Raw genomic sequence first — 27,468 nt, 5'->3', positions numbered from 1 at the left:
CACCCTCCAATCGCAGGATCGGCCCCTTGCCCAGGCCTGACGCCTCCGCCAGAGGTGTCAGGCTTGGACAGAGGACCCCCATCTCCCCCTGATCACTGGCTCTGGCCCCCGCCCAGGCCTGAGGCCTCTGGCCCAGGAATCATGCCTGGGCAGGGGACCCCCATCTCCCTCTGATTGCTTGCTCCACCCCCCGCCCAAGCCTGACGCCTCTGACCCAGGCTTCAGGCCTGGGCAAGGGGACCATCATATCCCCCCAATCCCCGGCTCCCCCCCCCACCCAGGCCTGATGCCTCGGCCAGAGGAGTTGACCCTCATCACCCTCCGATCACCAATCACCGGATCAGCCCCTTGCCCAGGCCTGACGCCTCTGGCCTAGGCGTCCGGCCCGGGCAGCAGGGACCCACAGCTGCAGCGGCCCCGTGATCGTGGGCTCCGCTTTAGGCCCGGGCAAGGGGCCCCTAGCTCCTGGGACTGCCAGCTTCGACCGTGCCCAGCTCCCATCGCTGGCTCCACCCCTACTTCCTGCTATCACTGGCCAGGGCAGAAAAGGCACGTGATTCTCTGATCATGGCTGGGGGGCAGGGCAAAGGCGGCCCCAGGGCCGCCTTTGCCCTGCCCCCCAGCTCTTAGCTCCCCCCTGGGTTTCTGATCACTGTCAGTGGCAGGGGGCTTCTTCCTGCTTTCCCTTTCGCCTCCCTGCATTGTGCCTACATATGCAAATTAACCGCCATCTTAGTTGGCAGTCAACTGCCAATCATAGTTGGTAGTTAACTGCCAATCATAGTTTGCAGTTAACTGCCAATCATAGTTGGCAGTTAATTTGCATATAGCCCTGATTAGCCAATGAAAAGGGTATCGTCGTACGCCAATTACCTTTTTTCTCTTTTATTAGATAGGATAGCAGGAATTTGTGATAAACAGCTTTCCAAAGATAGGCTGCAGTTATAGTGGAGGCATAAATTTCTATGACATCTTAAGTAGCTTTTGAAAAATTTAAGAAGATGAAAATGGAAGGTATTTTTAAAATTCTTACAATACTGCAAAGCATTACGTTCAAGGTTATATTTGAGCCTCTCTCTCTCTCTCTCTCTCTCTCTCTCTCTCTCTCTCTCTATATATATATATATATATATATATATATATATATATATATATATATATATATATATATAAATTATTTATTGAATCTGTTGGGAAATGAGACACTTAATTCAACTCTATTTGATTGTGCCATTTTGTATATACAAACAACAGTATCTCTTTTTTTTTTCCAATTACAATAAGTTACACACTAAGATTTGCCCAGACTGAGTCCCAATAAAGAATTTTAATATCTGACTGTATCCACAGCTCATATTTATGTGTTCATTGCCAGACTTACTTGTATATTTTTCTGTAAATGTCAGGTCACATACAAGTGGTATTTAATAGCTGTCATTCTGTACAATAGGAATTATTAGGTTCCTTTTTATATTTTAACTAGACGCTCAGTGCACAAAATTTGTGCACTGGAGTAGGGGGAGGTCCTGAGCCCAGCCTGCACTCTCTTGCAGTCTGGGATCACTTGTGGGATTTCTGCCTGCCAGCTTTGGGGATTGGGCCTCAGCCGGCAGTCAGACATCCCTCTCACAGTCTGGGGCTCTCTCAGTCCGGTACCCCTCGCTCCCTACCACCCACCTGCAGCAGAGGCAGGAGAGATTCCCACCACTGCTGCTATGCTCACCAGCTGTGAGCCTGGCTTCTGGCTGAGTGGCGCTCCCCCTGTGGGAGCTCACTGACCACCAGGGGGCAGCTCCTGCATTGAGCGTCTGCCTCCTGATGGTCAGTGTGTGTCATAGCAACTGGTCATTCCACAGTTTGGTCGATTTGCATATTAGGGTTTTATTATATAAGATGTTAATTTATAATTACTATAAAATTTTATGCTATCCATACATAAAATATTAAGAAAAAACTCAGAGTCTCAAAACTGAAACACAATTGTGGAAAAATAGAAATTTGCAAAAACAAATATAAAAAGAATTATGTGGCAAAATGAAGTTTCTTAATGATTTTTCAAAAGTACATTTCAAATAAGAACTTAAGTCAGCATTATGACTCCAGTTATGTGTGTAATATCTTTTGTGAAGCCCCAAAATGTAGTAGAGGAAATAGTGCTTTAAAAATATACTTGCCCAGCGGGTGGCTCAGTTGGCCGAGCATCCATCCATTCACCAAAAAGTTTGTTGGTTCGATTCCTGGTCAGGGTATATAACTAGGTTATGGGTTCAGTCCTAGGTCAGGGCACTTACAGGAGGCAACCGATGGATGTTTCTCTCTTAACATTGTTTCTCTCTCTCCATTCCTCTTTTCCTAAAATAAATAAAAATATACTTGGGTGAGGATAAAAAATAATTTTAAAAAGATATTCTTGATTACTTGTCCACTGACAAGTTCTAAGATTACTTTTAGCCATTCTGGTTTATACTGCTGTGAAACCCCTAGCAGGTCAATTATCTGTGTTCTTGGCTTCGTGTTACTCATTGTCATTTCTGGATGAGCATCTGCCATCTGAGAAACATATTAATTCACTATAACAATTTACCCATAAAACTAAAATTATTATCTGCCTCTAATTTATTGAACTCTCTAGCTTGGGTTTTACAATACCCTTTGGTCCAAATAAGCAGGAAAAGTATGGAAATGGTCCGCATTTATATATTTTCTCTGACATGAATGGGTACAGATAAGCTATATTGATCTCAGTTGTTATTACTGTTTAGGATGAGTTGAATTCTTATTTAGTTTGCTATATCCTAAAAGAAACATTAAAAAAATAAATGAGTAGGAACTTACAAAAATAGTAACATTTTTCCCTCTGGGCATTCTTCTTCATAGTCAGTGAAAGAAAAAAGTTGGGAAATTGGTCTTCATGTATTGTAAGAGCCTTTATATTAAAGGCAGTGACATTTAGGAGCAGAGTATACATACAAAAGCTGTCACTTCAAATGAGAAATTTTAAGTTAATTTGAAGAGAGTATTTCTATTATTGAGTTTTAAATTGAGAATTAGTTTCTACAGGATGACATGATGTTATCTTTAAAAGAAGAGATTTTTTTCCTGTATGCAAATGGTAAAAAGTTATGTTGTCTTTTGTAAATATTAGGATGTGAGGTAGTTATCTATATTTTCCAATCTTTCACATGTCTTTCATATAGCTTTTAAGATGGAAAGCTCTTTAAAACCCCACCGCACTGACAAAATAAATGGTATTTAGTATTCTTACTTGATTTCTTGTGAATGTGGCATTAAAATGTCCTTTGAGAAAAGCTATTTGTCAAATAAAAGCGTGCCATACTAGCATATGAAAGAGACAAAGATATTATCACACCAGGCTTCACAGAACTCATTAAAATGTATGTAAACCAGGAGCAAACAATATATAAAAGAGAACTCATGGTCTGGTTAAAATGAAGTAATAATATTATTAAATGCATAAAACAGCAAGAATTATCTTCTCTAAGAATCACTTGATCAAATAACTGCTCATGTTTCAGATGCTCTGGTGGCTCCTAATGGTTGGTCAAATAAAATTTCCAATAATGAACAAGGTTATAACTCAAACTCCAGAGCTTGTGACTAGGTGCTTCCTTATATCTGCTGACATTGGAACATTTGAGTCTTAAAGATCATTAGTGCTCATGAAAATAAATAAATACAACCTGGAATTTAAAGAATTAGTTAGCAATACTGAGGCGTCCATAAGGAATATTTTGTGGCTGTGCAGCACACAATTTTATAAGCATGAGTCATAGGCAGCCATCTTTCAAAAAATAAAAATCTTTGAAGATCATTCAGGGATCTTGAGGGAGGGGTTAAGCAATCATAACTTAACAACTGAAGTTGTTATCTGCTAAAATGTTTATTATTTTTGAATGATCACTGCTAAGGAGCTGTTTTGTATTCATAAATGGTAAAATATATACACTTTAGATTAAAATGAAAGGACAGAGTTTTTTAAAAACCGTATCTTGTTATTCATGAATTCTCAAGAAAATGTGCTACTAGGGCTCCTAGTGTGACAAATGCTGAAGTAGTAAAGACAGGGTGATCTTTGGAGTTAGATAGGCCTGGATTAAATTCCTAAATCTCACTTTTGTTAACTTCATGGAAACCATTCAGTCTCCCTGAACCTCTACTCCTCATTCTGTAAAAAGTATACATCTCTCACAGGATTGTATAATATGTTATCAGAGTAACTGGGATAATGTGGATAAACTAATGTAGGGGCTGATGCAACACGTGCATTCTCCTGTACTTTATTGTACCAAAGTACTGACTACTGGAAATGCTTGGGACAGAGTAGGAGGAATATCAGTTGTCCATATGTGATAAGCATATTCAGAGGACCTTTTCTGACTATGAGTCATTTGCTGGGTGATTTTTATAAGGTTTTTAACAAGAAGTAATAATACAATAATTCCAGAGCACAACTAGCACTCTTGAGCTCTGAAAGAATTTATTTACTTCACATAGGTGAACAGTTTATTCCCAGAGTTTTGTTTTTCTTCCCAATCTCCATCTCCTAAGGATTAGGTCCAATTATAATTAATTCTTTAATAATGAAACTGATACCCTTTTCAAGCATTTAGACCGGATACTAGATTAGAGTACACTACAAAATATGCTTCTGAGTGATTATGACCTAATTAATTACTTTAGACAGCTTTTTAAAGTTTGATTTACTAATTGCACTCTCTGAAATTGAAAGCAGGAAATAGAGCTGTTCAGACCACCAGAGACTTCATTCCATTTGGCACAAAACCGGAGTGAAAGTTGACTTAATTTGTGTTGCTTTGCATGGTTGGGTTTGACAAGTGTGTTTGGGTTTCATAAAATAATCAAAGGTCATTTCTGGCCCGATTTTTTTGCAACTACAACCCAAATTAATAAGAACAAAATCCAAAGCATGCAGGAGCTCTGGTATAACATGGACTCCCGCCTTCCTTGTTCAGGCTGGCCGCCTGGGTGTGTGCTAGCGGAAGTGAAGTGTAGAGGCGATGATGCCAAATGATTATCCTCAACCCTGAAAGGTGGAGGTACATCACCTCATGTATATCAGTTCCTGCTGGGTCTGTGGGGCCCTGAACAAACGAGTCTCTGACTGTGGCCCAGGGCAATTGGATCTTAAGAGAGGCTGTATGCTAGGAGAAAGAATTGGGAAAATTTACGTAAACCCTTAAGTTCACGACGCGGTGCCCATATCTTATCTTCTCCCCTCTGTCTTTCTATACCACTGATCAGGAAAGTACAGTTGGTGTTGATGTTTTACTTGGAAATGCCAGCAAGTCCACACTACAAGGTCCCTTTACGAACTGACTGCTAAAGAGAATCACCTATGGCCTTGTTTGCCGGGAGCCAGTCCATGCTTGCTGTTTCAAGGGACCTGGCATATATGGCATACTGTTCTTAATATGTTTGCTCACCTTCTTGGCGCTGTGTTTTAACCAAGGTCACCTCTCCGAGAAAGGTTGTTTCCCCAGGTAGGGATTTTCCCCTGAAGTTAGGGAGGGAATAAAACCCCTTAACTAAGTGCCAGGCGGGTAATTAATCACTTTAACTATGAACAATCATGCTTAAGCTACATAATCTTTACTCCCTGGAATGGAGATAAGAAATGCCCTAACCTTTGTAATAGAGATTGATAGGATTGAATCAACTGGTATAAATACAGATGTAACAAGACAGCAAGACACAGAACTTAGGACACAGAACTCAGAACACAGAACTTAGGAGACAGGGCTTGGAAGACAGGACCAAGAGAGACAGAGCCTAGGCACAGAACCTACACAGAACGTTCTCTAGAGACAGAAGAGAACTTCGCTGGAGAGAGCATGCCGGAGGATCCTGGACAGGGACTGGCCTCGGAGCCTGGAGGCGGAGCCTGGCGAGAGAGCATGGCAGGGGATCCTGGACTGAACCTGACTGCAGAGATTGGCAGGAGAGCCTGACTGGAACCTGGTGACTGAGCCTGGCTGGAGAGCCTGGATGGAGCCTGGCTGGAGAGCCTAGCGAGGGAACATGGCCACAGAACTTCCCTGGAGATCCAAAGCAGAACCTCTCTGGAGATCCAGACCAGAACTTGGCTGGAGATCCTGGCTGGAGATCCTGGCTAGGCTGCTGATCAACTGAACACTGTCTCCGTGTCCTTCCTTCTTCGCCGACTCCGTCCACACCTTTGGGGACCCCTGGACCTGCTGGGGTTGGACCCCGGCACTTGTTGAGTTCATATCTTCCTAGTTATTTGCTTGAAAGTACACTTTTGAAGTTATTTGGAAAGGTATGATTTTTACAGAAATCTTGGCTTTATAAGAACAATTTCTCTAAGGGACTCCAAATAAAACAGCTTAATGTTTGTTTGTTTGTTTGTTTTTTTAACCAGTGTTTATTTTGCAAATAAAATGCTCAAGAAACTTTAAAAAGGTCCAAAGGCCTAGGGATATCCAGGTTTCAGATAAGATTATAGGCAGGTGCTGACTATTGGTTTCCCGTTATTAACGCCTAAACATCTATGTGCTGGATTCTGTAGTTCCATGATTCTTCTTGTTGGGGAGTTAATTCCTCCGACTCTCAACGGCGTACATCAACATTTACCACAATAGAAACGATAAGTTTTTTTGGTGTGTTTTTTAAAGGACCTAGAACTGACAGTCAAAAATGCCTGCATATCAGTATAGTTTCCTAATATGCTTAATATTTAAATGGCATTGAAGTGCATATCTTCCAATTCCAATTCCACAGCTCCATAGCTCTATCATTCTGCTTAATACACGAAGCAGAAGTTAAAGTCAACTGTAAAATTCAATGCACATAAAGACTATTTTTTTGTTCAAGAAACATCTGAAAGGATGGATAAGCATGAGCTATATGATTCTAATAACATAAAACCACTTTCACTGACATCTACTACATTATACTCTTCCTGACATTTCAAAGAATTTTAAAAAATATCTGTTCTTTTACAAAGCATGTTTATTTTTACTTCTATTTTTTTTAAATATTATTTTATTGATTTTAGAGAGAGAGGTAGGGAGAGGGACAGAGAGAAACATCGATCAATTCCCTCCTATATGCTCCCCAACTGGGGACTGAACCTGCAACCTGGGCATGTACCCTGACTAAGCATTGAACTGGTGACCTTTAGGTTCACAAGATGGCACTCAAACCAACTGAGCCACACTGGGCAGGGAAAGCGTGTTTGTTTATTTGTTTGTTTGTTTTTAAGTTGGGGTGAATCACAACTTAAGTGGCTTGTCACAGAAGGAAGGTTTCTGTGAATGAGTAGATCATCCAAAAGCATACTCTACTTACAGAAAAGTAAAACTTAAAGTAATGTATATTTCTTTGAAAGTGTTATGGTTTTATCCATATTTCAGAGACATATTAATGTGAACTCAGTACCCCTTATTAATATTTCCTAGGACATTAAAAAGTGATCAAATTGGAAAATATGGTTACTTATTTAGGATCTAAATTAGTATATTTTGTGAGGGAAATCGACCAAACCAAGAGTAGCTAGAAATCATTAATTTTAATAAAGAATGCTTCACACTTCTCCATTACATATATATATATATATATATATATATATATATATATATATATATATATATATATATATATATTATTGATTTCAAAGAGAAAGGGAGAGGGAGAGACAGATAGAAACATTAATGATGACAGAGAATCATTGATTGGCTGCTGCCTGCGTGCCCCACACTGGGGATCAAGTCTGAAACCCAGGCATGTGCCCTGACCAGGAGCTGATCTATGACCTCCTGGTTCACAGAGCAACCACTGAGCAATGCTGGCCAGGCTCCATTACATTTTTTGAACATCTTATATATACCATGTATTAGTGGTGTTACAAACATTATTTCATTTGTTCCTCATCAGGCAAGGGTTATTATTCCCACTGTGTATATTCAGTATTAGACTAAGTATAATTCATGATATTTAATGCATGGAAATGCAGTGTTGCCCATGGCTCCTGAGCACTGACTCTGCTCTCTCCCTAGATGAACGTAGCCTAAATGCCACTGAGTTTGGTTTGAGAATGGAAAGATGTCACAGATACTTTAATGAGAAATACATAGATTATAAAGTTATGATTATCTAGAATGATACTGTACACATATATAAAAATGCACTGTTGCAAAAATAACTGAACTTTACAATCCTGGTAGCTTGTCCAGTCATTGGCAGCTGTGAGCCCCATCTGTGACACTGGTGATGAAGAGAAGCTACACACCCACACGGCAAACCTGCAAGAGGCAGGCAGGAGTAGATGTCATCCCAGACCTCCTGCCATGCCTTGAATTTTGTTCTTATTAATTTGGATTGTAGTTGCAAAAAAAATCCAGGCCAGAAATGACCTTTGATTTACTAATTGAGCTCTCTGAAATGATGAAGAGGTTACCTCACTTCTGATAAAATTCTGTATCCTTAGTTAATTAAGTTGGCAGCATAACTTTGATGTGTCTGTGTGTTTGGGATTGTATGAGCAAATGTGTTATGTGTGCCTTTGTATGTATATATGATATGTGTGTGGTAGAGTCTGTGCATAACTTTTGTGTGTGTATGTTTGAGCTCTGTACATCACATGTGTGGGTGATGTGTACATGCCTGTGGGTGAGTATGTATGTGGTCTTTTCCTTCCTTTCCCTTATCCAATTAATTTTTTTTGAATATCTCTTTTGCTATATTGTGAATAATTAGTTTGTTCTTTTGTAATTTTTGAAACCCTTTATCTATAGCACTAACTTTTCCTCTTCCCATATCTTATTTTCTCAATTTTATGCATATTGTCAATTAAACTGTAAGATAATGAAAAGAAGGAAAGTTCAAACCAATTCACACAGCACCTTCTATGCATATAAACACACAAAGACTAACAGGTGTTCTTTTCTTATTTAATTTGGACTGTCATATAGATTTCAACAGATAATATTTGGTCAGATTTGATTCAGAATCTGGGAAGTAATTATGATGAATTAAGGTACTACAGCTAAACCTTGAACAACACAGAATTGAACTGCATGGGTCCAATTATATCTGCATTTTTTTCAATAAGAATATTGGAAACTTTTTGGAGATCTCCTTACTACCATGAAGCAATCATAATAATGACAGTAATTTACACACAATCATATTGCTGCTTCTTCATTAACAATGAATGATTCCTTACATGTGTAAATAAATGTGATTTTTTTTCACAATATATCTTTGCTTCTGATGTCTTGTATTAGTAATATGCATAATATATACAGTGTTTTATATCACAGAAAACAATATTCATGTTAGTATTGACAGATGATTCATCTTGTAGACAGATGATATAAACTTATGGTAGTGATACATATTAGCATAGTACTGTAAATGCATTTTCTCATGATTTTCTTAACATTTTTTTCACTAGCTTACTTAATTGTAAGAATTCAATATATAATACATATACAAAATGTGTGTTAATAGATGTTTATGTTATTGGTAAGGCTTCCAGTCAATAGTAGGCTATTGGTAGTTAAGCTTTTAGGGAGTCAAAAATTATATGTGGATTTTTTTACTGGTGAAGGGGGTGTGTGTGTCAGTCTCGGTGCTTATAACCCTTACATTGTTCAAGAGTAAAATAAATATTTTAAATCATCCTTGATTTTATTTCTCAAGACTGTTTATTAATTATTATTATTATTTGTAATCTTCTTGCCTTTAGTGACTGCTAATTATTGTTACTGGGATATTTGTTTTTCAGTAGCAAAGAGATAGAAGAAACATAAAATAGAAGCTGTCTTTGATATGTTTGCATTTAAGATACAACATATTTTATTGTTTATAATAAAAATTATCTATACAAAAGCCCTAGGTGCTAATTTTAATATTTTCACAAGACCTGTTTTTCTATGTTAATACCTACACTTTCACTAACTGTTAATGTTATTTTCTGTTGAGATTCTGGAGCCTAGGGAACTTCTGGGTTTTGTTTATTGTTAATTTTCATCCTTATTTCCCCAAAACAAGAGACTTTGTATGGCCCTCAAGTGCAAGGACTTCAGATCAATTCTTCATATTACACTTGATTGCCTCTTGATTACATAACTTCTGAGTGCAATGCTCTTTAACAAAGTATTGTAGATGATAAATCATAATGGGTAAAAAAAAATCTTGCCATAGGTATGGCAATAATTGAAAACAAGACTCAATCATTAGCAAAGCAAGAGCAGCCTCCTCTGATACACACTCTACATGTGGGTTCCCATTTGCAATCCATGAAGAGCAGTAGAAGGGCAGCAGGAAACCCCTGAAAGCTTTAGAAGTGATAGAAAAATCAGGGGTTTTCTTAGGATGGATGAAGGCAGGGGTGAGAGTAAAAAAAAGAGAAACTAAGGAATGCCTAGCAGGAGAATGAATAGCATATAGTGTTCACATGGGGGAGTGGTTATTTCCAATTAGGAGGACTGTTACAAATTAGCATAACCCCTCCCACTGAGACCAGTGAGAAAACACAGAAACACACACACTCGCATACTAACATGTGTATGATGAATTTTGCATTAATTAGGAATATTTTAATGTACAAATTTGTAGATTGACAGATAAAATTCTTTTGCCTTCCCACTTCATTTGTTATATTAAAAAAACATATAAAAGATCTTGTCTTCTCATATGTAAACATGGAAATGTTTTAATAAGAAAAATACCTTCCAAATTAATGTGAATAAAAATATCTAAGATCAGATTTCTAGTCTTATGTAAAACTCATTTCCATCATATCCATTGTGAGTTCTAAAGTACTCTAAAATATTTATTATTTTCAAATATATTTCTTTGCTAAAAGAAAATAATGGTTTCATATGAAACTAGAGGCCTGGTGCACGGATCTGTGCACCAGTGGGTTCTCTCAGCCTGGCCTGCAAGATTGGGCCAAAATGGGATCTCCAACATCCCCCAAGGGATCCCTGGTTGAGAGAGTGTGCAGGCCAGGGCAAGGGACCCCACTAGTGCACAATTGGGGCCAAGGAGGGACATGGGAGGTTGGCCAGCTGGGGAGGGACTGCAGGAGGGCTCCAAGGCATTCATGGCCCATCTCACTCAGTCCCAATCAGTTGGACCCCAGCAGCAAGCTAACCTACCAGTTGAAATGTCTGCCCCATGGTGGTCAGTGCATGTTATAGTGACTGCTTGACTGGTTGACTGCCCCCTGGTGGTCAGTGCACGTCATATTGAGTGATTGAGCAGCCTTAGCACATCATTAGCATTTTATGCTTTGATTGGTTGAACAGCCGACTGGATGACCAGACACTTAGCATATTAGGCTTTTATTATATAGGATACTATATGATAGATTAAGTCATATTTTTACTTATTTTTGGCCTGCTTTCCTTCATTTCTAACTTGCTCTTCCCTCCCTTTGTCTCTTTATGGCTCTTTCACTCCTTTATTCCTTACTTATTTTGTTCCTTTTCTTCTCCAAGTATTCTCTGAGTCTAGCCCTCAGCACTAGCACAAGGCCTGGTACTGTTGAATGACTGAATAGAATTATCTACTGTGTGCTAGGCATTGTGCTGGAAGTGTTCTCTGGATTGATGGGCGTGAGGGGATGGCTAGGCTACCCAACTGCTGGCTGACTTTGCTTATATCCAGCAGATCAGATTGGTGCTACAGTACAGGTATGTCCTAGATGCTCTGGGAATATAGAAGAGAGTAAGAAACTAACTCAGCCAAGGAAGAGGTTAGGTTGGGAAAAACGGGGTCAAACTCTTGAACCAAAGCTCTGGTGTGTGAAAGAACATGGTACTTTCTGGAATGATGAGTAGGTTGGTTTTAGTCCCCGTGGGAGTTGGAGGGTGGCGTACATGTGACTTTTATCTGTTTTATTTTTTTTCTGTACTTATTCTTCCACCTTTTTCATTTGTTGTTCCTATTACCCAATTAGTACTTCCATCCATAAATTATTTCAAAAAATGTAATGTCATTGAGTGTTGGAACCAATGAGAGAAATATACTTACTACCCATTTTTATATTATCTTACCTCTGTGTAATACTGTAGGTGTCCTTTCTTCTCTATTTGTCTTTTTCCTCCCCCCCCATGTTTATTCATGTATATTAAAGAATAGGATGCTTTGGTTTATGTGGAGATACGGGAATAAACAGCACAGACTAAAATGCCTTTAAAAGGCAAGGATGCTATGGCTGGGATCCTGGGAGGGATAGCAGGGAATAGCAGATATGCATGTATTTTCTACATAGTTTTCTGGGGCATAGAAGTTTGGTCTCAAAGCATGATTATGCTTCTGCTTTAGGTACCTATTGCCTACGTAAGCGTAATCCCCAAAATTGTTCAAGGACATCAATAGTCAAGTTATCCAGCTGCCTTCTCCCCTCATAACATCTGAACATAAATTAGTAGTGGTAAAAATAAAGCCATTATACAAATAATGCTAAATTAACAAAGGGTAATGTTTCAGCACAGGGACATCCATAATCTATTTATGAATTTAGATCCATATGATGGTCTCATAAGAGAAAATGGATGCAAAAATGTAGATACTGGTTTTGTGAGCTAGAAAGAGGCACCACATGTGAAAGTGCTATGCAAACTATGACGTACTCTGCAAATCTAAACAATACTGCTATCAGTTTAGATAACTACAGGTCAAACATGATGAAAAAGATAAAAGTAACTATTATGGGGGCAAGTGACTTAACCTTTCAGAGTGTTAGTTTCCTCATCTGATACCTACCTTGTAGAGTTGTCAAAATTATAGATAACCTGAAAATTGCTATGCACAGAGTGTGGCAAATGGTAGGCATTCAATAAATGATAGTTTATTTTATTATGACGATAAAAGACATTGCTAATCATCCACAATTTTAGAAAAATCAAACAAACAAGATTTCTTTTAAATTGCACTAACAAAACAAGTACTTGCAATTTGGGTTATCTTGAATTCCAGACGTATAAAAATATAAGAAAACACCCTTGACTTTATATTTCAAGTGTTAGTCAGCCTGGGGATTTTCTAAGAATAAACTTTACACCTTTAAAAAATAAGAGGTACATTGGAATGTGTGGAAGAATAAAATGAGGAGAAAAAAATACACAGAGAAAACACAAGTCTTTTATGGCAACAGCTCAGGACAAGAGGGTGATTTTCGGAATGATAATCAGCACTCACCGCCCCATAGCTCAGGGCTGCTCCGACCTCCTGCACAGTGGGGAACCTTCTATGTCCTTCAGTATCAAATTGTACACGCAACTTATTTGTAACAGAACATTGAAAAGTCAGTGAAGGCAAACCTGGTAGGCAGCTACTGTCAGAAAACATCTGAATCAATAGGACAGTATCAGAATTGTCTTTCCCAAGCAAAACACACAACTGTATTAACCAAGCGCATAACAGTGCTGTGAAATTCCCTCACCGCAGCAACTTAAAGCTACATAGATCTTGGCAAGCCCGCTTTAGTGTCTGCCCATGAGGGAAGAAAATAACAAGTGTTATTATGAATCACACTATTGAGAAGCATCACCTGAGAAGATGTGATGCTTATGAACGAGGCAAAGTCATACCCTTAAATCTTCCCTCATCTGTATAATGCAAGCACATTAAGAAACTAATGCAAGCTAACAAAACTTATTTTAAATTTGTCACTATTATTCTATTACTAAGGGTTTCACAGAATGAGACACTAAGCAAACACACACACACAAACACACACACACACACAAAATGCCAACAATACAGAAAAAACAAACAAACACGTTAAAACAATGGTTTTCCATTGGATAGAATAAACTTCAAATACTTTACTTAACCTTCATAATCTCATTATAGCCTCAACCCTAACTATTGTGTGTTTAGGTAAATTCATTCACAAAGTAGAAAACCAGTGTGATAATAAGTCATGAAAGGTAAAAATGGAATGTCCTTTTTTTGGTAAAGTTTTTCAGGCAGTGTTAAGCCATGTCTATTGCTGGCTTCCAAATACTTCTTATCCTCATGCTATTATGTTATAACTAGAGGCCTGGTGCATGAAAATTCATCCACCTGGGGGGTTCCTCAGCCTGGCCTGCACACTCTCACAGTCCAGGACCCTTTGGGGGATGTCCACCTGCCAACTTAGGCCCCAAGGAGTGGGCATAAGCTGGCAGTCAGACATCCCTCTGGCAACCCAGGAGCCCTCGGGGTCTCCCGATGGGGAGCAGGCCTAAGTTGCAGTCAGATATCCTTAGTGCTGCTGTCACTACTGTTGCGCTCACAGCCGCAAGAAGGACAAATACTGTATCATTTCACTTATATGAGGCACCTTAAAGTGTTCAAGTAGACTGAAGTAGAATGGTAGTTTCTGGGGCTGTGGGGAGAGGGAATGAGGAGCTAGTGTTTAATGGCAATGGAGTTTCAGTTTGGGAGGATGAAAAAGTTCTGGAGGTTGTACAACTGTAAGCATGTACGAATACCTCTTTAAGTGGTTAAAACAGTAAATTTTATGTTACATATATTTTACCATAATTTTAAAAAGGTCAAAATAACCTTGAAATCCAACACTCAATGTGATGCTATTAGGAGGTGGGGCTTTGTAGGGTGACTAGTTCATGAGACTGGAGCCCTTAGGGTTAGTGCCCTTAGAAAAAGGGCAACAGCCCTCCTGCCCTCTTTTTGCCTCGTGAGGATAAAGTGAGAGGCCTGTCACTGGACGAGGGCCCCCACCAGAACACAGCAGGCTGGCACTCCCGGCGCAGGCTTCTAGTCTCCAGAACTGTGAGAATTAATGTCTGTTGTTTACAAGCCACCCAGCCTGACAGTTTATTATAGCAGTCTGAACTAAAGCAAGGGTACAAATGAAATAATTTTCTTTAGATTGAGGGGACACAAGTATTTACTTCATGAATCCATGCTTTTATAATTTGGGTATTTAAAAACTATAAAAATTAAAATGTAGATAAATAGTATTATTTAGTCACGAACTTTAAATAAGTTACACTACAGGAGGAAAAAGCTGATAAGTGTAGCCTACTCCACCTCATTGACACAGCTTCTATCACGAGCCTCACAAGAACCACTGGGAAAACTTGTTGGTATTAAAATAAAATAAATTCTGGGCTCCTAAGTGGGTGATTAGAAGGAGATATAACATCTCAAAAGCAGTGCAGGAATGCTGCCTCCAGGGCCTGGGGCTCCTGGCCCCAGTATCATCACACATACTACCTAAGTTCATCACTACAGGGCCTCACCTGCCTGACATTCCTGATGTCATTTGCTTATTTGGGTTAAGAATGTGTGTATAGCGACAAATTTGACTTTGCCATTTGTGAAACACTGATAATAATAAAATCCAAAAGGAAAGGAAAATCCAAGACTAAATCCTTCATAGTTCAAATATTGCATACCTAATAAAAAAATAAGTTCCCAGGAGATGTTAGAGCAAATTGTATCAATGCTAAACTCAAACCTAAAATGGATAAAGCAAAAACCCTGAGCGACTTACAAAAATACTGCTAAGAATTATTGTCAAAGTACATATCAGACTATTGGAAATGTGTACAATATCAGTTTGGGAGTCATTGACTTAGCAGACCAATGCAGTTTGATCATTTGTTTAGAGGCATTATTTCCTCACTCTCCAACATCTTGTACCAGTTCATAGGCTTTGCCAGGATTCTTTTGAAAGCAATAGCAGGGTGAAGCAATTTATAATAACCATAGAATAGGGAACATAAATTGCTTAAATGTACAATGGAACATATGTTGAACCAGATTCCTCATATTTTAGAATAGAAAAGAAAATTGTTTGTAGTTTATATAAGGATTAAATTTTGAGGTAAGAAGAAAAATGGTGTTTACCATAAATTATATTTTACTGACACAGAAATAGTTATTATTAAGATTGGGATATGCTTATTTTTAAAAGCAGAACAAGATCTGGCATTAAAATGGGGGAGTGATGTTAATATTGATATTCTGCTTCAGTATTATAAATGTATTTTTACAGTACTTACAAAAGAACAACTAAAAACTAAGTAAAAATGGTGGATATAAAATTTACCAACAGAAAATCACTGAAATACTTAAAAAAAGAGAAAAAAATAAAAAAAATTATTTATCATGAGGGAAAGAGCAGCAAAATTAATAATTTTTTGTTGTTTGAGATTTCCTTGCTAAGAAAATTTTGTGATTTTAATTTCAGATATCACATACCAAATTTTATTTAATTTTTTAAGGGAGAGAGCATTATTTTGTCATGCACTGATATAAAGCTGTCCTTTAAAATGATGCATACAGCCCTGGCTGGTTTGGCTCAGTGGATAGAACACTGGCCTGCAGACCAAAGGGTCCCGGGTTTGATTCCAGTCAGGGGCACATGCCTGGGTTGCGGGCTTGATCCCCAGTGGGGGGCGTGCAGGAGGCAGCCAATCAATGGTTTTCTCTCATGGTTGATGTTTCTCTCTCTCCCTCTCCCTTCCTCTCTGAAAACAATAAAAATATATTTAAAAAAATAAAAAAAAATGATGCATGCAATAACATGTGTTGGATGTAATTTATTTTTGAAAACTAGTTTACAGTGTTGTTAGGTTGATTTCCTCTGAAGAAAATAACCCCATTTTGACTCCAAAGGAAGTACTTTTCTGGTGGGGTAGAAGGCCTTTTCGGGACCCTTCACAACAAAATGCACACTGATTCAGCTTAATTTATGGGGCCATGAAGACTGTCAAGATATCTCAAGACTTCCTTTTAAATGTTCTTAAATTATATTTATGAGGTGACATTGGTTAATAAAATTATATAGGTTTCAAGTGTACAATTCTATTATACATCATTTGTATATTGCATTGTGTGTTTATAACCTAAAGCCAAATCTTCCATCAACATATATTTGATCCCCTTTACCCTTTCCTTATGCCCCAACCCCATTCCCTCTGGCAGTCACCATATTGTTATTGTCTGTGCCTATGAGTTTGGTTTGTTTGGTCACTTGTTGCTTTTAGTCTTATATCCTACATATGTGTGAAATCATATGTTTTTAACTTTTTTTGTCTGACTTATTTCGTTTAGCATGATATTCTCAAGATCCATCCATCTTGTTGCAAATGGCAGTATTTCATCTGTTCTTGTGGCTGAATAGTATTCCATTGTATATATGTACCACATCTTTAACCAATCATCAGAGGAAATGAATAGTCACTTCTCCCAAGAAGACATACAAATGGCCAACAGGTATATGAAAAGATGCATAGCTTCACTAGCTATTAGGGAAATGCAAATCAGCACTATGAGATACTACCTCACACCTGTTAGAATGGCTATTATCAGGACAAGTAATAACACGTGTTGGAGAGGCTGTGGAGAAAAAGGAACCCTCATTCACTACTGGTGGGAATGTAAATTGGTAGAGCCACAATGGAAAACATTATAGAGCAGTGGTTCTCAACCTTGGTTGCACATTAGAATCACCTGGGAATCTTTTTAAAATCCTGATTTCTGGGCCTCATCCTCCGGAAATTCTCTTTTTTGTTATGGGGTGAATGCTATCACTTTTCCATATGCTATTGGACTCTTCCCTATCAGAAGGAAAGTTGGACAAAGCCAAGCCTCAGATTCCCTAACTCACTCTCTCTATATATACTATGTGTGTAATATAGTAATTCTTTCTACTATAAACATCATCCTAATGAGCTATGTCTACATAAGGTTTTGGGCAGGTGGATATTAGGCAGAGTTTATATAAAATTTTATTGGAGTTTTGGTTTGAAAGAAGTTTGAATTTTAAGAGGCTTCTTGAACCCATTCAAGATCCTCCATTTTTAATATAAGCACTTTCAGTTTATGTGGCAGATAGAACAAATAGAGAGTGGTTACTTAAGCTAGTTTTCTCCTGAACTGCCACAAGCTATTAAGAGCTAGCATACATGACTTATCTGTCCCTCTAATGCCAGAGGAACTGACGGGCTAGATTTCCCAGACACAAGTGCGAATGAGGTTTTCGCGATATCTTCAGAAAATGAATTTTCTAAGACTCGCATGGGAGGATGGGATGTGGATGGAGTTACATTCCTCAGTTTCCAATGTCCCACTTCCCCCAAGCCAGTCCTGAAAGAGGGGCAGCTGGGAGTTCAGCAAGGCAGAAACGAGGCCAGTGCCCAGAGTTTCCATTCCATGTTGTATCCAGGTGTAATTCAGTATGTAAGCTAATTAAAGTCCACCAGTGCATGTGTGGAGTCCAAATGGCCGTGAGCCATGTAGGCACAGGGGAGCACATCCCCCTGCCACAGGAGTCCCAAGCGTGAGAAGAGAGAGCAAGAACTTCTGTTGTTTGGAAGTTTCTATATTTAGGTTTCATGCACTTGCGGTGGCCACACCCATTTTGGCCACTGACTGGCTTTCAGGTGTGATTGACAGGTAGATAGGTAGGCCCCTTCCCATGTGACTCAGACCTTACTGGGCATGTGTCTAAACTTCTTCTGTCAAGTCCCTTCCCCCATCAATCAGGGGGGAGCCGACTTGGAGAGTGAATGGAATGCCTATGTTATTTGTTCTCCCCTTTCACTCCTTTCCTGTTAAGTAATTACCAGGTTATTACAATGGCATCACCTCCATAAATAAGAATATTAAAGGAGGTAATACCTATAAAATGAGACTATTAGATTAAGATAATGTTTTCCTAGCTCTAGGCTACTATTAAATATACACACATCTAAACTTTTTGATTACAAGGACTTGTTACTTCAAATAGAGTAAGGTTTGATTACATTAAATTTCCGAGGAGCATTTGCAAATAATAGTTATTCTCTAATGCACCACAAAGCATTTTCCTAGTTAAAATCTGCTTTCCATTAGGTCCTTTCTTACTGAATACTTCTTTTTCTATCTGATGTGTCAGGAAAGTGAGATGGTTAATCATAGTCATGCTTTGAGAGAGAAAATCAACCCCCAGCAGTATTTCAGGAGGTTTAGAAAATCTAGGATAATATGAATAGTTTCTAAGAAGCACTACTGAGATTCTGAATGTTTTTAAAATCTATCCTCTTTGTTATTATCTAGTGTATTCAGAATCTATAGAGAGAGGACCCATGGAGTTCTTAAAAGTACCATTGAGTGTTCAGCAATTGAAGAGAAAAATTATTTCAAGATACAATTTCCAAAGGTTCTTTTCTTACCTTTCCTTATTTTCCTTAACTTTCTTAGGCACAAATCTTTTTGTGAAATTTATTCAATGTGCTCCAAAGATCTGCAGTAATATTTTAATCAACTATCCAAATCATTTTAAATCTATGGGGCTTTGAGGAAAAATTATAAGTATTTTTATGGCTTTCTATGATAAAAATCTTTCAGTTATAAGTTTGATTCAAATACAAATAGTAAAATGTCACTTATTCATGGGCTTACAACACAAGCTATATAGTCTACAGATGAGGAAGAGAACTAGTCACTATACTGAAATGTTCTCACCTTACATCAGGATTCATTCCATGTTCTGACACCTCTAATTCATGAATTCTTTGAAAGTCAAGACATACATTAAGATACTTATGTTTTGACAGTATCATTTTAATTCAGAGTATTTCTCTTCCTAAACATTTTATAATTTTTTTAAAGAATAAATTATACTTTTCTATTATTTGAGTTTGAATTAAGAGCCAGTTTTTCTTAGAGTTATTTATGAGTGATTTAGTATGTAGTTGCTAAATTAAAGAAGGTCTGGGAAGGGCAGGTGTGGGATGTAGGGAGTCAATGGCAAAAAAAAAAATCGGGGCGGGGGGGACATCTGTAATACTTTCAACAAGAAAAATAAATTAAAAAAAAAACTAAGGACAATTAAAGCCTGAAAGGAAAAACTGCCCCAAACAACAAATGCACCAATAAAAGCATGCTTTCTTTCTTGAAGACATGTATATTATTTTCTCTGGGATTATTCCAATGAGCAGATCTCATTACTGGAATCAGTTCCCTCCAGAGTTCGCCATACTAAATAAAATTTCAATGCGATTATGAAAATTACAATTCAAATCAAATAACTTATGTGTCATACCTAAATAATGGACCAAATAACAAATAAGTCAGATCAGAAAAATGGCACTGGTGGCTTTTCACAGTGAAATTATAAGAGACTAAGAAATTGGGAGGGGTAAGATAGATAATATCTGGCTCTTATATAGGAGATTAAACATTCTATCATTTTAAAAAACTAACCTTTTTACAGTGAGTAATGTACAGAATTGAAATTACATTTAAAAACTGATTGTATGCATAAAAGCAAAACTTTGAGAGAGCCTAGTGTTTTTGTGGGACAATTGCTAGGAGCTGAGAGACGTTAACTCTCTGGTCAGTAAGATGTTGAAAAAAAATGTCAAAAAATTGCTCATTTATTTCATATCTTGCAATTTATTCAAATGGGCAGAGCTTGCTTTTCTTTCTTTTTTTACATGATAGGGAAGTCTGATTCTTAAATTATCTTTCTTATATCCAGAACTATGTAAACTTATTCATAACCTGCTCTGTCACCTCAAAACAGCATTTCACATATTCAGAGTTAATTTTCAAAATAAGGAACAATTTTTGAAAGTTTTGGATCTTATAAATCTCAGATTTAAAAATTTACCCATAACTACAGCACAAAGTGAAGGTAGAGTGCTTGTGGAAAGTGAAGATGGATATGATATTCAGGGAAGTAAAGAAATGTCTTTCTCTCATTGCTCCTCTGGAATAAGTACAATAAGTGAAATGTATTGCATCATAATCTTGATTAATTATGTTTAATCATTCAAACTAAGATGTGACTTTACATTAAAATTTTTTGAAAGCTAGAATTTTATTATGTAATATACTTTGTAGATATCCTAGAAAATTACTTATGAATTTTTTTTTGATATCACACACCTTTCTATTTATATATAGTTATCATTTTGTTAATTCACTACATTTTACATTAAAGTTTGTTTTAAATTTTAGAGAACTACATTTGCAAACTCATCAAAAACAATCATGGCATTAAAAATGATATAAAGTGGGTCAAAGTAGATTTCTATCTTTAAAAAATTAATTTGATATTCACGTATTCAAATTTATAATGTTTATATCTAGGAAATCATTATAATGTTACCATTTTTATCATATAAATCATATAAAGAATGCATTTAATTTTGTTCAATAGAATCATATTTAGAAAAAGAATTATTAGTATCAAATAATAGCTATATTAGAAAAGACATGTCATAGTAAAGTTGTGAGAAGATAGAGAAGAAGTGTAGTGATGAGATGAAGCTATAAATTTTAAGCCTGCAGATGGTGTTTCATAATTCTAATTTAATGCCTAGAAACCCCCCAAGCATACTGATTCTGTTTAAAAGTTCGTTCAAAATAAATAAGTTTTGTATCACATACAGAACATGTGAGGCATCTGATTAAATTTTATTACTTTTTTCTTCTTTAGAATTTAAAAAAGATATGATGCTAATCAAAAGATATGATGAAACCAACATAAACATTTTCTGCCACAAAGATGTAAGACAAGGATTACCTTGGCTGCTTATGTAAGAGGATTATAGGATAAGTGATTTCAGTTTACTCCAGCAAATTGAAATTGAGTTATAGAAGGCTCCACCTACTTAATATGTTCATTTCTTATCTTAGCAAATAGAAAGGTGACTATTTCTGTAAAAGAATTTTGAAGCTCTTCTAATTTTATAGAAGTGCTAGTATAATTATTTTGTCATAAAATTACTTACTGTTCTGTTAGAAATTCAGGGGTATTTTGGTCTCTGTTTTCTCTCTTCCAGATTCTTTTTTTCTAAAAAGAAAACAATATGCACAGTGGTGAGGTGACTATACATAGTTCAGAATCATTTCAAATTGTCATAAATATAATTGATACAATTTTATGATTTAATATTTGTATTTAAAAATCTTGCAATGCATACATCCAAATAACAACATAATATATGTATATGTACTAGTATATATAGCATTGGATAGATAGGGATTTTAAAGTTTTGTGAGTAGTTTATACACTGATTTTCTGGAAAATTAATTGTGCTTTTAATACTATAATTTTTCAGTTTGAAAACAAAATAATACTAACCTAGTCAGACATTGTTAGAGAATATTACATTATCATATCCATTAAAGAAGAATCATACAATTTAATGCCTAGTGCTATATTGAGTATCAATATGAATATTATAAATCAACCTTATACATATCATGTTACTTTTGAATTTTATATTTTCACTAAAGTTAGGAGCATGGCATATTTTAAGAGCCAAATCAGTGTCCACATATAACCTAATGCCACTTAGCATATAGATCAATCTTGATAGAGAGTAGATTATATATAAAATAAATCCATTAGGGGTAGAGAGAAAAATAATCTCACATTATTCAGAAAAAAGTACAACTTTCAGTTTATAGAGTAAGAAAACTAAGTCCTTCCCAAGAGTTACTATCAGGAATGTAACTCCTTAATGTAACAAAGAGTCAAGAATTTCTGATTTGGTTTGACAGTTACCAACCCACAAATAAAAAAATGTGATAATGCTAGAGACAAGTCCCCTTTTAAGTATGTTCTCATCATTTTTACTCTTCAAAAAGTTTAGGTAGAAAGAAAACCAAGAGAGAATGGAATCTATAAGAATAGATTCCTAATAGGCATGTTCCTCTGTTTTCAGAGTCTTTACAATGTTTATCTTCAACAAAACAACAACACTTTCACGCCAGCGCTCTGGGGATGGGCTCACACAGGTGCTCAGAAGAAAAGATCGGAACTGACAGCGATAGCTCCAAAGCTGCATTTATTGCCATTGTTCAATGGGTAAGCCTCCGTGCTCTGCTTTCATTTTAATTCCTGCTTGAAACGCAACTCCTTTCTATGAAAATCCATTAGAAAGGGCATTGCAAAAAGGTGCTTAGATTTGTCTGGCTGACTTTTTAAACACGACTTTGAGGCACAATCCATTTTGGTAAGATTTCTATATATAGTTTCAGTCTACTGAACATATATTTTTTTCTTAAAACAAAAACTACAACAGAATTCTATAGATGTAGATATTGTGGTAATAAAGTGACACAGAAGTCTGTACAAGAAACATGGGGGGAAAACCATTAGGGAAAACGAAGGCATTCTAAAAAACTAAGAGAACACTTGACATTCTATATATTGCACATTGTTGCTTAGCAAGGGGCAGGCTTCCCTAAGGGAAGGATTAAACAGTTTTTTTTGTTGTTGTTGTTGTTTTGACTTATGAGCCATCTGCAGGGATTTGATTTCATGTTGGTTTTGCAGGCATCTATCCCAAGGATGAATGAGCAGGCCTGTTCTGTAGGGGACAGAAAATGATTTTATTTTTAAACTATGTGCTGAATATAGATGTGCCTAGTAGTTTTCTGGTAGCTAATTTCTCTCTTTCATGTATAAACAACTCTCTTTATTTTAGAGAAAAAAAGGGGAAAATAGCACAGTAGGATTTTGCACTTTCCCTCCTCTACCTGGCTTTTCGGTAATGTAATGGATATCAGTAGGTGCTGGTATTGAGACTTGGCACTGTTATGTGTTTGTACAATTCTTGTGTTTTAAAATGTGTTTTCATTGAATTCAGAGAGGAAGGGAGAGGGGGATAGAAGTATCAATGATGAGAGAGAATCACTGATCGGTCGCCTCCTGCACACCCCCTACTGGGTATGGAGCCTGCAAGCCGGGCATGTGTCCTGACTGGGAATCTAACCATAACCTCCTGGGTCATAGGTCGATGCTCAACCACTAAGCCCCACTAGTCGTGCAGTAAATGCTTAAAACAAAAACAATAAACAAACGAACATGAATCTGTTTAGGTAGGTTTATATATTTTTTCACAAAACATTCTATACATTCATAGTCGATAAAGCTGATGACTCTGTCATGGTATTTTTATCCAGTTTTAGAAGAAGGCCTGACATGGGGGGAAAAAGACAATTAGCTGAGAAATCAAACTGCTAAAATCATAATTCTATTTACGGGATAAGCAAAGCACTGCCTGCTTTAGGCATTTTAAATACTACAAATCTTTGATTTTTTTCTTTTCATTTTTTGGGGGAGTAACTATTTGCATTCATTTTAATGTTCGGCATTTAAAAATGCGCAGCTGTGCTTTTTAAAAAAGAGGACAGAATGACAAATAACTAATATTTACATCCAAATTTTGTTTTAAATATCCCAAAGATTTCATTTTGATGAAAATATATTGATTTTGAGCTTTTACCAAATATCCCACTGAGGTGGATATTTATTTAGGGTTGGATTTGAAGCGTGTACTGTGAATTATTGCAACATGGCCCCTTGTAAACCTGCAACCCCCAGGAGACTGAAATGACAACAGAATCCTTCTTCCAAGTTTTAAATTTCAAAACTGCAAAGTGTTGATAAACTCTGGTTTTCTCGTTCTGAGATTCCCCACTATTTAAATGCCTAAACTGTGGTGAGAACACAGTTACAGAGTTGATGTGTCATTCCCTCAGCACAGATAGCACTAATCCTAAGGGATTTTTTTTAGACATCTTTTGGCTTAAATTCTTAATCTTGGAACAGCAGTCAGCAAGCACAGGTTACTTTAAAAAGAGACACTATCTAGGCCATTAATGACTGAATATAAGCTTTTAAACAAACAAAAAAGTGCACTGCAGGACAACTAAATGCATCGCATGATTCTTGATTAGATCCTAGACCATTAGGAAAAAACAATTAGCTATTAATAAGAGTATTGAGACAGTAGATGAAATGTGAATATGGACTGTGAATTATATAATGGTATTATATCCATGGTAAATTATCTCTGTTTGACAACTGTTCTGTATAATGTAAGAGAATGTCCTGCTCTTAAGGAATATACTAAAATATATGCTAAAGTATTTAGGATAAGGCACACTATGTCTCCAACATATTCTCAAATGGTTTGAAAAAATATATGAATGTGTATATATACACACATGTAATAATATATATATATATATATAAAAGCCTAAGCAATTGTTACGACTGGTCAACCAAATGGTCACTATGACGCGCACTGACCACCATGGGGCAGACGCTCAATGCAGGAACTTCCCCCTGGTGGTCAGTGCGTTCCCACAGCCAACCTCCTGTGTCCTGCCAACCTTTTGCGGTACCTCCCCTGGCCAACTGGATCAGCCTCAATTGCCCGCCAGGCCAAGGGACCCCACCCAAACAAGAATTCGTGCACCGGGCCTCTAGAGTGTGTGTGTGTGTGTGTGTGTGTGTGTGTGTGTGTGTGTATATATATATATATATACACACACACACATATACATATATATATATTATGAGAGAAAATGATATAGGACAAAATGTAAACAATTGGTTAATCTAGGTAAAGGGCATAGGAAAACTGCTTATATTAATTTGCAACTTTTTATGAGAGTTTAAAACAGCAAAACAAACATTACCAAAAAAGACCATAAAACTAGTTTTTAAATTAAAAATGACCTGCCATTTTTCAGTATCTCTACAAAACATTACACTGAACTGTGGCTATTTTTATTTTGTTCATTAAGCACCGGATTGTTTCATTCTGTCTATAACTATAAAAGATACTGACATTTATCTGGGTGACTATTGGAGAGTATTAGGCACTAAAGGAAAATAATTCATCAAGTAATAGAGTAAACAAACAAATGTTCCATAAGTTAATGCAATTACTGCAGGGACCTGTGATGTTGCTGGTAAGAAGGCAATAATACAGAATTTGGACTCCCCTTGTTAGGAAGGTAGAAGACCAAAAGATTGTGCCTCATAATTAGGGCAAAGACATATTTCTATATTTTCTCTTTTGTGTATAACCATTGACAGCCATTTAGGAGGCTTAAGTCTACAAGCCTGTCCTCGTTATGCTAGAAGCAAATATTTACCAACCAAGATTGAAAAAAGGGGGGCAGGATAAAGGGTCTGCTCATTTTTCTGTTGTGACACTTTATTATCCAAGTCAAAACATACAAAAACATTTGTTGGCAGTCGGAATTACAATAATCACATACTGGGTTCAACCATGTTTAACATTTTCATTATACTCAAAATGATTATTTTAGAATGGGGCGGCGGATATTGAGGCAGAATGACACTAAGCCAAGAGAGCCAGTTCGTATCTTGAAAAGGACAATGGGACTTAAATGAGAAGCTTGGGGAAGTGAATTGGGACTGAGTGACGATAAGGACATTATCAAAGCATGAAAAAGTAAAACTATGTATTAAAATACAAAGGTATAACAGAAAGTCACAGCTAAGGGAGAAGAATCCTGCAGAAGCACGGTGACAGGAGCAGAATTATGTCTATAGGGGCCTCTCTAGCCTCCAGCCCCTAGAATAGCACCTGCCATATAAATGAATATTGAATGAATACTATTATATATCGGCAAAAGTAAAATTTAGTGTCATATCATGCTAGTCAGCCTGTGACTTTAGGCAAATCATTTAATCTATTTTGACCTCAATTTTGTCAGCTGTGAAATGAGAGAGTGGAAACAGGTGATTCGCTAAGGTGCCTTCCAGCTCTGAGTATGTCTGTAATGGGTTCTGTTTATTAAAATGGGCAACTGTGAACATTTTTATAGAAGAGAATAGCCTGATATGAGTTTTAAATGAAGAGAAATGGGAGAGAAACAGAAAAGATGAATACAAGAGCGATGCATTGATTCAAGTGATGGGATATAAATCCCACTGAAAGGACTTTAACATAAACGAGAGAACACAAAACGCGATTTGTGGTTTTGGTTTGTATAAAGTGACAATTGTGTGTAGTACTGAGGTAGGCATTCTGGTACAGAAATCTTTATCTGTGCTTTTTATCACTACCAAAGTGACTCTACACACTCCCTGCTTCCACATCTAGCGTCCTCAGGTAAACAGTAGTGAGGATGACTCAAAAGATACCATCAAATGGCAAGGAGTTTATGTAAATGGTCTTTTACTGCAAGCCATAGAGTGGGCACGGCCCAGCTTAGAGGAGAGAAAGCTGGGACGCTCATAGGATCCATACGTAGTTCCATGAGCTGAATTCATGGAACATAACTCAGGACCCACCAGGCACGATTGCCGGCCTCTCCATGGAGCCTATAATAGCCAGCACTGGCTTCCTCCTGTGTTCTGTCTCCTGCCTGCTTGTGGAGCACTTACGTTCTATAACGCACAACGTAGCCCTCACTTGACATGATCTCATTCTTTTCCCCACACACATCTATGCTGCTTTTATATTAAAAACGAGAGGAGGTTGTGCTCTATAATTTGTATTTCCCTATGACAGGTAGTGCTTAAAATGAGTAAATGCTCAACAATGCTCATCCCTCCATGGAGGTGAACAGGGTATACTTTGAGCTCAGAAAATGAACCCGGATGCTGATTGTCAGTTTCCCAAAGTGACTTCCTGGCCATCAAGCATAGTGATGACCTTGGGACGC

General features: G+C 37.2%; 1 protein-coding gene across 3 annotated transcripts in view; it reads right to left on the bottom strand.

Annotated features, from left to right (window-relative positions):
- Window positions 1-27,468, bottom strand: part of SYT1 (synaptotagmin 1) — a 567,791-nt gene that overhangs the window by 353,658 nt on the left and 186,665 nt on the right. For 2 of the 3 annotated variants that reach the window (XM_059683704.1, XM_059683701.1), the window contains exon 3: window positions 21,759-21,820. The gene's annotated coding sequence lies outside the window, so the exon portion shown is untranslated. Of the gene's footprint in view, window positions 1-21,754; window positions 21,821-27,468 lie in introns of all 3 variants that reach the window. The other variant, XM_059683702.1, reaches the window with a different exon arrangement.

This window comes from Myotis daubentonii, chromosome 2 (assembly GCF_963259705.1).
Source record: "Myotis daubentonii chromosome 2, mMyoDau2.1, whole genome shotgun sequence".
Taxonomy (NCBI): Eukaryota; Metazoa; Chordata; class Mammalia; order Chiroptera; family Vespertilionidae; genus Myotis; species Myotis daubentonii.
This window is presented reverse-complemented; position numbering and strand designations above follow the sequence as displayed.